This window comes from Peromyscus eremicus, chromosome 10 (genome assembly GCF_949786415.1).
Source record: "Peromyscus eremicus chromosome 10, PerEre_H2_v1, whole genome shotgun sequence".
Classification (NCBI taxonomy): domain Eukaryota; kingdom Metazoa; phylum Chordata; class Mammalia; order Rodentia; family Cricetidae; genus Peromyscus; species Peromyscus eremicus.
Window position 1 is genome coordinate 729,823 of NC_081426.1, and position 13,844 is coordinate 743,666.

A 13,844-nucleotide genomic window follows, 5' to 3' on the forward strand; every position below is an offset into this window, starting at 1 on the left:
TTCATGTTGAGGGTTTATACAGGGTTGGCCAATTTAAAGGAACTTTTTTTTTGGTCTAACGTTCACGTGACAACTTCATTTAGAATAGCTTGGACTCTGAGTCATCACGGAAGACACACAAGCATAAGTCACCTCTCAGTCCTTGATGATCAGAGTCACTTGCTGAGAGGTACATGGTAGGATGAAGATGTTGGAGGAAGGCTGTGTTTACTAATTCAGAGACCTTCTACAACTTATTTTGGAAGAAATACATAATTGGAGTCAGGGATCAAAGGCAGAACATCTATCTCTTTGCTTATATCTGGCAGGGACTTTGATCAGAGCCTGGCAGGGACTTTGATCAGGTACCCAAGGTTAAAAAGTTAGAGGGATACACAGCTGCTTACCTTCTGAACCTACTTAAAGTGATACCATATGTCCCGCATGAGCCGTAAAATACCCTGGATAAGCAAAGAGTGACATTAAACACCAGTGGTCACTGTTGTGTAGCACACTAAACACTTGCTCAGGATTCAGTCATTCTTGTCTAATTGAATTGTTTTTACATTTCACAAACATCATAGAACACTTGTACAATCCATGTGCTTTTCCTTAGGGTTTAACATATGTTTTACACCAATAAGACTGCTGGGGGTCCTTATGAAATTTTTAGTTCACCGGTGCAAAGATGTGATCACAGCCGGATTGCATGGATTTCACTGTGCCATGATGTTCTAACTGGGATTTGAATGCTGCCTGTCAGTCACCACACCAACGTAACATAGTCACATTGCTCTTCCTTCTCTATTGTCACATCTGCACTAATTTAGACTTTACCTACATCATGTGACCATAATAGACTTTATCTACATAATCATGTGATGCATAATTAATTGGACACTGACACAGTGATCTTCCTGAAGCCCCATTCCAATTACAGTGACTTACCCGAAAATAAATAAGGAGATCAAATGTACAAACACTCAACCATTCTAAGTTTCCTAGGTTTGTCTGCCGTGAAGCTGACCTAACTCTCCCTGTTGTGACTGCATTCCCAGTTTCTGCAGTACTAAACAAAAGGTGTATCAAAACAACCATGATCCCGCTTGATATGGATGGACCTCAAGTCATCTCCAGTACCTCCAGAGAAACACCACACATTAAAACAGAAGGTACTGAGGGAATTATGTTCAGTTATGTATAATAGATGCCCTTTATACTATGCACTATTTATAAAGCTATAGAGACGTTTTGCTGTAGTTTTTAGTGTGTAGATACTGTTAATTTATCTAGCTCATCTGTAGAAATACAACCACAGAATTTAAATAGGATAAACAGGTTTAAAGGTTAAAGGCAACCTTTGCCTTTCATTAAGTAGTGGTAAACCATAGGAAAGCTGAGGCTTGTCTTGTATGAATGAGTATGACTTCACCTGGGGTAGGCATGAGTGACTGAGCCACCCTCTCAGTCACTTTGTCCCAGACATGGATGATGCAGATGTGGAAAGTCTCAAGAGTGATCTGTTTAATGTCCAGAATCTCAAGAGTGAGGATGAAATTTGAGTTAGGTAAAGGCATTCCTAGTCAGGTCCACTGGGAGAGAGCCCTAGGCGTGGTCATCTTAGACCTTGTGCTTGGGAGGCCAAGGGAGTGGGAAAGATCAGTAAGGACACAGAAACCTTCTGTGTTTTTCCTCTTTTCAATGCGTAATGGTTAACACTGGCAAGGTTAAGGGTGCTTTGCTTCTGGTTCTGTTATTTAAAGACTGTATTTCTCAGAACACATAGACCATTCCTCCTCTGCCACTCCCAATGCATAAGTGTTTGACTGTTGTTATACCTCTCCTTGGAAGTTTTGCTAGGATTACTTTCCCAGAGGCAGTGAGCAAGGAAAGGTTTACTTTGCCATACAGTTTGAGTTTGGAGTCCATAATTGGGAAGCAGTAGATAGAGGCAGAAACTTGAGGGAGACTGACCTTGCAACCAGAGCCCAGAAGCAAAGAAAAGTGAATGAATGTACTCTCCTGACTTTTCTTACTTTTATACTGTCCAGGATCCCATCTCAGGGAATGCTTGTACCCATAGAGAACAGATCTTCCCATCTAACTTAATCTAATCAAGATAAACCCCAAGGGCATGCCCAGAGGACACAGATCTCATCAGTTTGACAGCTGAGTTTCAGCATCATGGAGCCAATGAAGTGTTGTTTTCACTTTTGAGTATAACCTGTATCAAAGCCAGTTTATCTGTAGGGAACAACTTTCTCTCCTCACCAGAACCCATAGGTAAATGTCTTATAGTGTGATCCCAATGATGCAGGAGAAACATGTTCTCTCTCTTCTTCTTCCAGGTCTTGTACCAGCACTTCATGGACCCCACAGGGTGGAGTGGCTAAAGACCCAGAATGGCTTTTTGTTCTGTCAAAATCCCAAGGCTACAATGTACTGGGAGTAAGGGCTCAGTGTATGACTTTAGCTCTTTTTTTTTCTTTTTCTTTTTTTAGTTTCTCAAGACAGGGTTTCTCTGTGTATTTGCTGTAATTATCCTGGAACTCACTTTGTAGACCAGAATGGCCTTGAACTCACAGAGATCTGCCTGCCTCTGCCTCCTGAGAGCTGGGATTATAGGCATGCACCTACCACCTGGTGACTTTAGCTCTTTTGTAGGCAGTGTTCCTCACCTCAGACTGACATACAGGATGGCCGAGACAAGGGAGATTAGAGGTCTGACATCCATCTTAGATCCTCTGACCTATTAGGTGGGGTGTGATCTGAACTCTAGCACACACTTGGCCCCATTTCAGAAATTCTTGGTTCAGCCTTCAGTATTCAGGGGTTGGGAGTTCTAGTAAACTACATCCGTTCCTAGGACTAAAGGACTATAGATAGGCACTTGGGTATCAGCTCTCTTGGCACCTATCTGGTCATAGGGCTGTGTCTGTCCTCTGTGCTGTCACTATTTGTATCTTTCTCGTGCTGTAGCCTTACCTGTCTTGTCTCATTTAGGGGAAGGTGTTCATAATCTCAGAAATGAGTTTCCTGTGTCTTCCCTGGAGCCTCTTCATCAGGCTCGAGGCCCTCGCTCCCCACAAGTGTGTTGGCTTCTCCTGCATTCTCTCATCATTTAGCTGTGTTTGGCTCCACCATGACAGGCAGTATTTGTAGAATTAATGCATTGTGTTACTTACTCTATACTCTGGCTCTCCTGCTTGTGAGTAGCGTGTCCTACACAGCCCCATGACCCCACCTCTAGCCTCATACACTTCAATATCCCGCCTTACAGTTTCTTTCCTTTTCTCCTTCTCCAGCAGTTTTCCTATTTCCTGGGTGCCATGTTCATTCTGCATTCTGTGCCTGGCTATCCATAGAGTCTTGGAGGTTCTCTTCCACCAATTATCTAGTTCCTGACACTGTATAATAGAACACACTGTCCACAGAATATAGCCTAACCCTCTGGCATGCTCCCACCCTCAGTCCAGATAGTTCTTTGCTTTTTGTATTATCTCTAATTATCTCTTCCTCACCAAACTCACGGGACAGGTAAGACCATTGAGAGCAAAGAGTATAGAACCTTCTTAGGGACAATTTATCCAGAAAGAAAGAAAGATATCAAATCTTAGTAGTTTTTCTGGTTCAGTCCTGGATCTGGTGGGCAAAGCTAAAGGGCTCCTGATGCCTAGCTGTATGGCATGGATATGTGAAGAGAGAAGAAAAGGCTGGACTCAGTCAGCCAGAGGAAGTCCCATAAACAGGGCAAGACTCTGTATATTAGAAGAACAACAAACCCAGAAAAGGTTGTTCCAAACCTTAAGGATTGTAAGGAAGAAAGTGAAGGAGTGACTGACATGTGGTCATCACTTTGGCTTAACAAGAGAAACTTCTTAATTAGAGGAGGTGATAGCTCATCAACCAACATGAACATCCAATTTAAACTAACTTATACCAGTAACACATGTCTTTTCATTTAATCAGATAATAACTTGCCAAAAAGGAACATCCCCAAAATTAGTCTTGGGGAAAGGTTTTTGTTTTTGTCTTTTAGGAGAATGAAGGTTAAGGAATCTGAAGAACACTGGACAAATAAGACAACTGAAGAAAAAGGACAAATCTCTCTCACCCACCAGTCCCACAGCCGCTTAGACCCGACCAAGTAAACACAGAGACTTATATTGGTTACAAACTCTATGGCCATGGCAGGCTTCTTGCTAACTGTTCTTACAGCTTAAATTAATTCATTTCCATAAATCTACACCTTGCTACATGGCTCGTGGCTTACCGGGATCTTCACATGCGGCTTGTCATGGTGGCGGCTGGCAGTGTCTCTCCGACTCAGCTTCCTGTTCTCTCAATTCTCCTCTCTGTTAGTCCCGCCTATACTTCCTGCCTGGCCACTGGCCAATCAGTGATTTATTTATTGAGCAATCAGCAACACATTTGACATACAGACCATCCCACAGCACCCCACTGAGATATCTCTCTCCTTATAGCTTTCCCTAAATGAAGTAAAATGAAGGTACATATCCTTGACATTGACCTTGTGAAAAAAGTCCCTACTTATTTGTGTTGTATTTGCAATTTCCTTAAAGACTTGTGCCAGCTGTACAAAGCTTACATGTATACTACATGGCTTAGAAATATTATGAAGTTAAGATTAAAACATGCATGCATAATTTACAGGCCATTATCTGTTTTAGTTTATTTCCACAAAATATGTACAAAGTATGATAAAATATTAAATTTGATCATTATTTACACACTTACAGGCCATATGGTGAGTTCTGTTTGAGCGATTTGCAACCAAAATCAACATGCCATTTCAAATAGCTTTATAAGATTATCTTTGAGGTAATTAATAGCTCAATGAGAAGAATAGTTACTGAAAAAGCAGTAGACCTGAGCTTGAATCTGCTCACACACATAAAAAAAAGTTGGACAGAACTGTTCATATTTGTAATCCTATGCTGTTGAGTGAATAGACAGGAGTATTTCTAGTGCTTGCTAGCTGTGATCCTATCTACAGCATCTGTGAGAGACCCTGTCTGAAAGAAAGGAAAAAGGGTGATACATCATGGTATGCCATGCCCTCTTTTAGCTCTCATGTTTTAATTGTCAGGCACTTACACACACACACACACACACACACACACACACACACACACACACACGATAAAATTACCTGAAATACATTTTACATTACTGCAACAGTCTCATAACCAACTTCTATTACTACTGCAATAAGGTCAAGTATTTCAAACATATTGTAAAATCCTTGAGATTCTAATCACAAAAGTTGTGATCTTCTGTGGCTTTCTCATATAGTTCCTTACTTCTAATATACATAGCATTTCAGTTGTTGGCCTTAACCCTTAATTTCACCAATAAAGCTGCCAGACCACAAGAAGCTTAATATTAACAGAAAAGATTTTAGGAAGTAGAGTAGTCTATATGTGATTTTTACTTCATGAAAGGTCATATTCCTAGCATCTTGAATTTTCAGGTTACTTATACTTTGCTTAATTTAAATTCCCTTCCCCTTGGGGAAGGGAGAAATATTGTAACTGAATTATAGTTTCAAAAATTAAAACGGGGGTCAGAATCCCCTTCTCCCTGAAATCCAGGTGTGCTGTCTCAGTTTTTTTTTTTTTTTAACTTGTCGCAAACTAGAGTCATTTGGGAAGAGGAAACTTCCATTCAGAAAATGCTGCCACCGGATTCACCCGTAGGCAAGCCTGTGGTGCATTTTCTTCATTGATGATTGATATGTGAGGGCCCAGCTCACTGTAGGCAGTGCCACCCCTATGGTGGTGTTACTGGGTGCTATAAGAAAGTAGGCTGAGCGAGCCTTTGTGAGTAAGCATCACTCCTTTATGGCCTTTGCATCCTCTCCTGACTCTCTGTTCTGTTCAGTTCCTGTCCAGAGTTCCCCCAGAAACTGAGTGTAAAGAGAGAATTGTATGCTGAAATAAACTCTTTCCTCTACAAGTTGTTTATGGTCATAGTGTTTGGTCACAGCAATAGAAACCCTAAATAAGACACTGTGTAAACTATTAAGGAGCATGGGATTATGTCATTTGCAGAACATAGATGTAAGTGAATATACTTGCCATGTTAAATGTCTTATGTTCATTGAAAAAGACAAGTCCCAGGTAATTTCTTTCATTTGAAGGTCTAGGTTTTTAATGTAAAAATAAAATTACATATGTGTATATGATGTGAACAAAGTAAAGGGAACTAATGAGATGGGAGGAGAAGGCGGTGGTGTGGTACAGTCTTATATACAAGTGCTCTTCTGAGAGCACTACACTGTGTGATAGGGGACTATACTATGCCAATTGAAAAGGATATATTTCTTATTCTGACTTCTGTCCAGTGTTACCTTTAAATTTGAGACGTATGTTAATTTTGCTCTTTTTTGTGTGGTAATTCCATAAATGTTGGTACTTGATAGTTGATAATATCATTGTTGTCAGCTATACCCAAATTGATTGTTTCCCAATTGCTCTACTAACTCAACATTGAACTTAAATTTCTGGAATTTTTGATTGGTTCTTTCACATTGTACTTTGGATGAATTCTTAGATAATGTGAATTTGGAAGGTGGTTCCATGCTTCCTTTACTTCTTTCGTCATGACTTACAGAGTTGTGTTACTATGTACAGTTGTCTCAGTATTTCCTTAGAATTTTTCCCAGACACCTTAGCACCAATATCTGAAACTAACCAAGCCCTTATATTACACTGTGTCTTATAGGGCTATAACACATGCATGTTCTTCATGCTCCTTAGAACCCTGTAGAATACTGACAATACTCAGCACAGTATAACAAAATATAATACATGATATGCTATACTTTAGGGAATAATGTGCACACAACATAGGCAAGAATTTTCTCAGATATGCTCATCCTAGTAAAATTTCCCAAGTAGAATGGATACATTAGCATGGATCATAATTAGATCATAAATTCTGAGTCAACATATGTGGATTGGTGGAGGTTGAAATAGATTTGAGACATGTGCCTCAGGAAGTATCAATTGTTCCCTGCTTTAAAACAGGAAGTGACAGTATTCTGTTGCTTAATCATAAAGCTTCTTTTATTAGAAAAGATAGGTTGGATCAGTGCATAATGACTTTTTCAGCCAAGCCTGCTGACCTAACTGCAGTTGAATCCCAGAACTCACATGGTGAAAGGAGAAAACCAGACCCCTGAAGAGCTCCTCCTAACTCCACCCGACACACATGCATGGTTTCCTCCAACCAGAATAAATGCAGTGTGTATTTTGAAAGATTTATTTACTTTCATGCAGTGAAAGTTTCTTCCACATTGATTTAGATTCCCATTGTCTAGGAAACCAAAAGTTCTGTTCCTCATTTCTCTTCAGTTCTTCTCTTTGACTTTATTTGTATGACAGTAATATAATCCACAGTTCTGGAATAAGCAGAAAGCAAACCATTCTTAACACTTTGCCTGGCTCTTAAGATTCTGTTCCTTATACTGGAATGCCTTGCCCAGCCTTATTGCAAGGGAGGTGCTTAGTCCCATGGCAACTTGATGTGCCATGCTTTGTTGATACCCATGGGAGGCCTGCCCCTTTCTGAACAGAGAAACAGAGGAGGAGTGGATTGGGGGGAAAATTAGATAGTCACATATGCTAGCTACATAGACTTCTATACACATCAAGCAAGGATCCCTGGAGTAATTAAAAACAGTATCATGTGTTGACAAAGTTACTTTCTGTCTTTTTAGTGGTACATAAAAATTCTGACACTGCATCTTCCTCCACAGAACAGGGAGAGCTACCCATGATGATGGTGGAGGTAAGACTGCCTTTCCTCTCTCTAATATAAAAAAGTTACTTTGTCCCCTTACATTGTAGTGGATATGAAATTCAATTAACAAAAGCCAGGTGCATCGTGGGTTAGCTCAGGGAGAAAAGAAAATGGAATTGTACCAGCCTGCTCCTGACTGAACTGAACATAAAAGTGTACAGTCCCATTTATCACAGTTTGTGTGAGAGGATAGTTTCTCCTGAAGAAAAGGATTCTTCTTTAGATGCATGTATAATTTTCACTCAGAAGTTGACAGCCACTTCTGGTTCCTAAAATCTTGATGCAGTTTGATTATATTCCACAGAGGAAACTGTGGAGAAAGTTTCTCAGTTTCAGCATGGGGATGTTGAGTGGTAAGACTTTTACTGCATGAGGATTAGTGTAAATAATTGAGGCCCAGCTGTAGGAGGAATTATCTCACAGTCAAGTTATAAAGATGCAGTGTGGCTTAGGGAACATTCAGCAGAGACCAAACAAATAGTGTTAATTTGGCCTTTGATCCAGCAAAAGTGGGAATGGCACAAACTATAGAGTCCCAGTTCTTCTGTGACATTGTCACATAATATACTAACACACAGGACTCTTGCCCATTTTGATTGGCATCATACTATGTCGACATGTGTTCTAAAGACCCATGTAAACAGAATTCAGCATGACCTGTGCCTCAAACTGTTTTCTTTCCTTTAAATTTCAGGTGGAGTCTAGAAAACATGGTATGTATTATGAAATCTCCTTGTTAAGACACATTTTAGAAAAGTATAGTTACTGGGTATCCTCATGTCTAATGCACCACTGTGATCTAAGCCACCTATAAGGAAGAACTTGGATTTTGGTTTTTAAAAAAAGTAGTACCTAAAGTTAAAAAAACTGGGGTTGTCTACTGTCACTGGATTCAGAGCTGATCTCTTTAGATTGTTTGAGATGTTCTATACCAGGCTGTGTCTAAATCTGTTTTTCCCCAAGATAGGTATCCTGATTACTCAGTCAAATCTCCTGTGACAAACTAATGAATTAACAAATTAGGATGCACACTTTACCTACAGTATATGTGTTTAAAGCCCATTACATGTGGTACATTTATTTGTTTGTGTGCTACTCTACGGAAGAATAAACCAGGGCACAGAGGTAAGTGATGAGGCTGTTCATGCAGATCAAGAAACATTTCATAGCCCAAGCACTTAGTAATCCCTAACTTCCAGCATCCCAGTATCTGCCTTCAATAGGTCAAAACTGCAGAGATCAAGACCCTGTAGTGACTACCACAGAGAGCAAATGCCCAGAGCATTACTTCTCATCTACCTACAGACGTTCAGAAGAATGAAAGGTTAGAAAGCCCACAGGCTTCTAGTCAGATCAGCGCTTCTGAGAATGGGAGATAGACACTGCATGGGGAGATGAGGCAGGGGTTTTTCACTTAGGCTTTTGCTATACATGGCTCTTTCCAGTATTCTCTATTGTCATGTTGCCATGAATTTAGACTTTACCTACACAGTCCATGTGTTGCTTAACTGATTCAGTGAACCTCCTGAAGCTCCATTCTCACTCTGATGACTGTACCTGGAAACAAGCCATCAGATCAAATGGAAAAACATACAACAATTGTTTTTTCTTTTTCTGTCATGAGGCTGACATGACTCCCTGTTATAATGCATTCCCAGTTCCTGAATTCTTAAGGGAAATTTGTCAGGAGCAAGCTGTTGCCCCTCAGGATGTGGAAGGACCTCCCATCACTGAAGGACCTTCTGCAGAAACAACACCAATAAAAATGGAAGGTGCTGTGGGAATTCCATAATTCTGTCCAGTTGTGTATACTGTTGCTAATTATTTTCTTTCATATATAAATCTATAGAGAAGCTTAAGACTATTTTTCCTATGTAGAATAATACTAATATATCTAAGTCTTCAATGTATATACAACCACAGAATTTAAAATGCATCTGATGTCACCTTGGGCTCTCATTCAGTAGCATGAACTGGTGGAAACTGAGGCTCATCTTGTATGCGTCAGGGTGGCTTCACCTGGTGTAGACAGGAATGGGTGAACCACCCTCTCTCATACTTTCTCTGACAAGTGGGTGATGCAGATGGAGTAGAGCTGATGTTCCTCAAAGTGACCTGGTAAAGTTCCAACGTCTCATGACTGAGGGTGAAATTCACCTTAGATAACAGTGTTCCTGGTTTGATCCAATGAGCAAGGATCCAGGGGTGGTCATGTTACACACTGTGTTTAGAGGATCAGGGAGTGGGAAAGATATAAATAAGGACAAGGAAAATGGGAGGGGGATATCCTTTTTTCTCTTTCAATGGCACAGTGGTAAGCAGAGTCTGGGGAAAGTGTACTTTGCCATTTGAAGACAGTATTTCCCAGGATGTTACTCTTTTTTCAAGGCTTGCTTTTTAAAATGTAATGTTTTGAATATTTTCCTTTTCTTTTTTGAAAACTTATACAATATATTCTGATCTTGATTTCCCCTTCTCCATCTCTTCCCAGATTCTCCCCACCTCACCACCCATCCACTATCTTTATCTCTCACTGTAGAAAAGAAACAGGCAAATTAAAAAAGAAAACCAATATATAATCAGTGTAAAAGCACAACAAATACACACACACTCAAAAAAGCAACATAAAAACACCAAATCAGAAACCATAATATACTTGCAAAAGACCAGTAAGACTTTAAAAATGCCCCCCCAAAAGCAATATGAGACCCCAAAAGTCTACAAAACGGTTAAGTATGTTGTGTGTTGGCCATCTATTCATTGGGTCTACCCTTAAGTGCGGTTAATATACCTAATGAGACTCTATTGGAGAAAACTGATTTTTCCCTTGGAAGAGTTTGCCAATGAAGATAGCTTCTTGGTTAGGAATGGAAGCTCCTGTCCACTTCTCCCTCTCAGCACTGGGGCCCAGTCTGGCTGGAACCTGTACATGCTGCCATAGTCTCTGTGAGTTCATACATGTGTCAGTCCTGTTATATCTAGAAGACAATATTTCCTTGATGTCATCCAACACTCTGGGTCTTTCAATCTTTCTACTTCCTCTTCCACATACCTCCCTAAAACTGGGGTGAGGGAGTGTTAATGAAGACATTTAGGATTGAGTATGAGAATATCTTTTCAGCCTGTGACACTACCAAATTCCTAAGCTTTTGCTTGTGGTTACTAGCTCTTCATTTTAATTGTGTCTGTCTGAATTATTTTTTCTCAGTTGTGATGAAAACAAACTAAAGAATAATTGGCTTGTTTATTCCATGGAGTCTGAGGTTACAACTGATAATTGCAGGGCAGCCATGTATAGAGGCAGGAGCTTGTGGTAAAGAAACAACACCTGTTGAAAGCCAAGATGAATGAATGCTTGGGCTCAGCTCACTTTCTTCTTTTTATATAGTACTTTATCCCTTCTGGATTAGTCAGTTCTCTAGAGTTCTCTTAGAGTAACATAATGTGTAGAATGAGTTTCTCTATACATAGACATAGAAGAAGGATCTATTAGAATGACTTACAGGCTACAGTCCAGCAAATCTAACAGTGACTGACTAGCAATGGAAAGTAAAAGAATCCAGAAGTTGCTATGTCCATGATGCTGGATGTCTCAGTAGACACTGGAATACTGAAGAAATAGGCTGTAATGCCAGTGAAGGAATGCACTTATTAACAAGACCAGAACAATCAGGCAAAGAGCAAAAGCTTCCTTCTTCCATGTTCTTATATAGCTTCCAGCAGGAGGTGTGGGCTGGATTAAAGTGTGGCTTCCTGCCTCAAGTTCTGAGTTAAACACATGTGTCTTCATGCCTCAATTGCTTGTCTTTTCCCAGCTCAAAAGATCTAGATTAAAGATGTGTCTTCCTATATCAAAGATCCAAATTTAGAAGTGGGTCTTCCTACTTCAACTTAAGAAAAAAATTCCTCACAAATATGTCCTCCATTTTGGGGACTTAGTACATTCCAGATGCAAACAAGTTGGCAAGCAATAACTATCACACCTTCCTAAGCAATAATGTCAAGAAGAGTTCATTAGTCGTCCCACCTCAGCTAACCTAATAGATATAATCTCACACTTCCATGCCGAGTACTGAGTATCATCCAATAGACTGTTTGGCTGTTGAGATTCACCATGACAGTGCCCATGAAGTATTGTGTTCACTTTGAGTACTAACATGTGATAGAGCCAATCTGTCTGGTGAAGGACAACATTCTCTCTTATACTCACAGAAACTTGTAGATGATAGTCTAGTGTAGGCAGAGTTTCTCTGTGTGCTAGCAGCTGTTTCATAAAAAACACATTGAACTTTAACATAAATTATAAATGTTTACCCAATAGCTCAGGCTTGTTACTAACTTGCTGTTACAACTTAACCCATTCCTATTAATGTATATTCTCCCATGAGGCTTAGCGCTTTTACCTCTATCCAATTTGGTATGTCTGACTCGTTCTGCATCTGGCTGGCAACTCCTCTGACACCACCCTTCCATATCCCATCATTCTCAATTTGGCTTTCCCACCTAACTTTTACCTGTTCAGCTATTGGCCATTCAGCTTGTTTATTAAACCAATCATAGCAACATATATTCACACAGTGTACAAAAGGATTATTCAAGAGCAGTCTAGCAGTTAGGGTCCAATGAAGCAGGCATAACAGAGCCCTTCCATTTCATTCTTCAGGACTTGTAGCAGTCTATGCATAGTCCTCTGTTCACTTTTAACAGCTACTTCACGTGGCACCAACAGGGTAGAGTGTTGGCTAAAATGGCTGCTTAGTCTGACAGAACTGCCACATCTGCAATATACTGGCAAGGAAGGGCCTAGTGTTAATGTGTAGCTCATTCCCAGCCTATGCGCCTCATCCTGGACTGCCATGCAGGATGACTGAGGTGTAGAGGACGTTAGAGACTTGTCCTTCATTCTTGAGCCTCTGACCTTATGCGTGAGGAGGGATCTGACCTCTGACCCCTGTCTTGGCTCTTTTTCCTGCATTCTTGGTTCTGATTCCAAGATGGAGAGTGTGCCTTAGGAAGTTCCCATAAGCTAATACCCATGTTCCCAGGGCTGAAGGACATGAGCCATTGGGGATCAACCTTCTTGACACACATCTTGCCACATTCTGTGATTGTCCTTAGTGTTCTGTGTATTTGTGGATTTCTTCTGGAAATAGCAAGTTGTCCCACAGAGATCCAGGACCAGTTTCCACCCCCATAATCTTCCATTTCTGCTTCTGGAGTGCCATGTGGACTCTGTACTCTGTACCTGGTAATACATCAATGTGTGACAATTCCCTTATACCAGGAATCTTTTTCGTGATGTTTCATACTATAAAACATTTCTCAGAAGAATCCCCAGAATGAGTCTCTATGTGTCATGTCTTTTATATTCCATAATTTTCTCTCCCTCCTTCTCTAAACTTATCAGTCACAAGAGAAGAGTCTGGAACACAAAACTTCTAGTGGACTACATTTGCAGAAGGACATTTGAATCTTACTAGGTCATCTGGCTCATCCCTTTACCTGATGGGCATAGGTGGAAGGCTGGTGGTGAGCAACTGAGGCACTTGAACGTGTAAAGACAGAGGAGTTAACCAGAGTCAGCTTGGAGCAGTCACATAAGCAGAGTGACACAAGACACAGTAAAAAACAACAACAAAAAAAAACAACTAAGCGATCCATGCAACTACGTGAGCCAGGCAGTGGTGGTACATGCCTTTAATCTCAGCGCTCAGGAGGCAGAGGCAGGCAGATCTTGTGAGTTTGAGGCCAGCCTGGTCTACAGAGTGTGTTCCAGGAAAGGCGGAAAGCTACACAGAGAAACCCTGTCTCAAAAAAAAAAACAAAAAAAACCCAACAAAACAAAAATAAAACCAACTAAGTGAAACCACACACATAGACACACCAAGACACACCCAGGGATACACACACACAGACACACACACACACACACACACACACACACACACACACACACGGAAGAGCATTGTCTGAAATCTTAGGAAGAGTGACAACAGTAAAGTCACTGACATGTGATGGTCATTTGGACCAAACACCTG

At 40.5% G+C, this 13,844-nt stretch overlaps 1 long non-coding RNA gene across 1 annotated transcript; it reads left to right on the forward strand.

Annotated features, from left to right (window-relative positions):
• Positions 1 to 461: 461 nt before the first annotated feature.
• On the forward strand, positions 462 to 10,551 carry LOC131920710 (uncharacterized). Its single transcript, XR_009381754.1, has 3 exons — positions 462 to 1,151; positions 7,763 to 7,794; positions 8,501 to 10,551. It is a non-coding gene; the product is annotated as an uncharacterized LOC131920710 (long non-coding RNA).
• Positions 10,552 to 13,844: the final 3,293 nt, after the last annotated feature.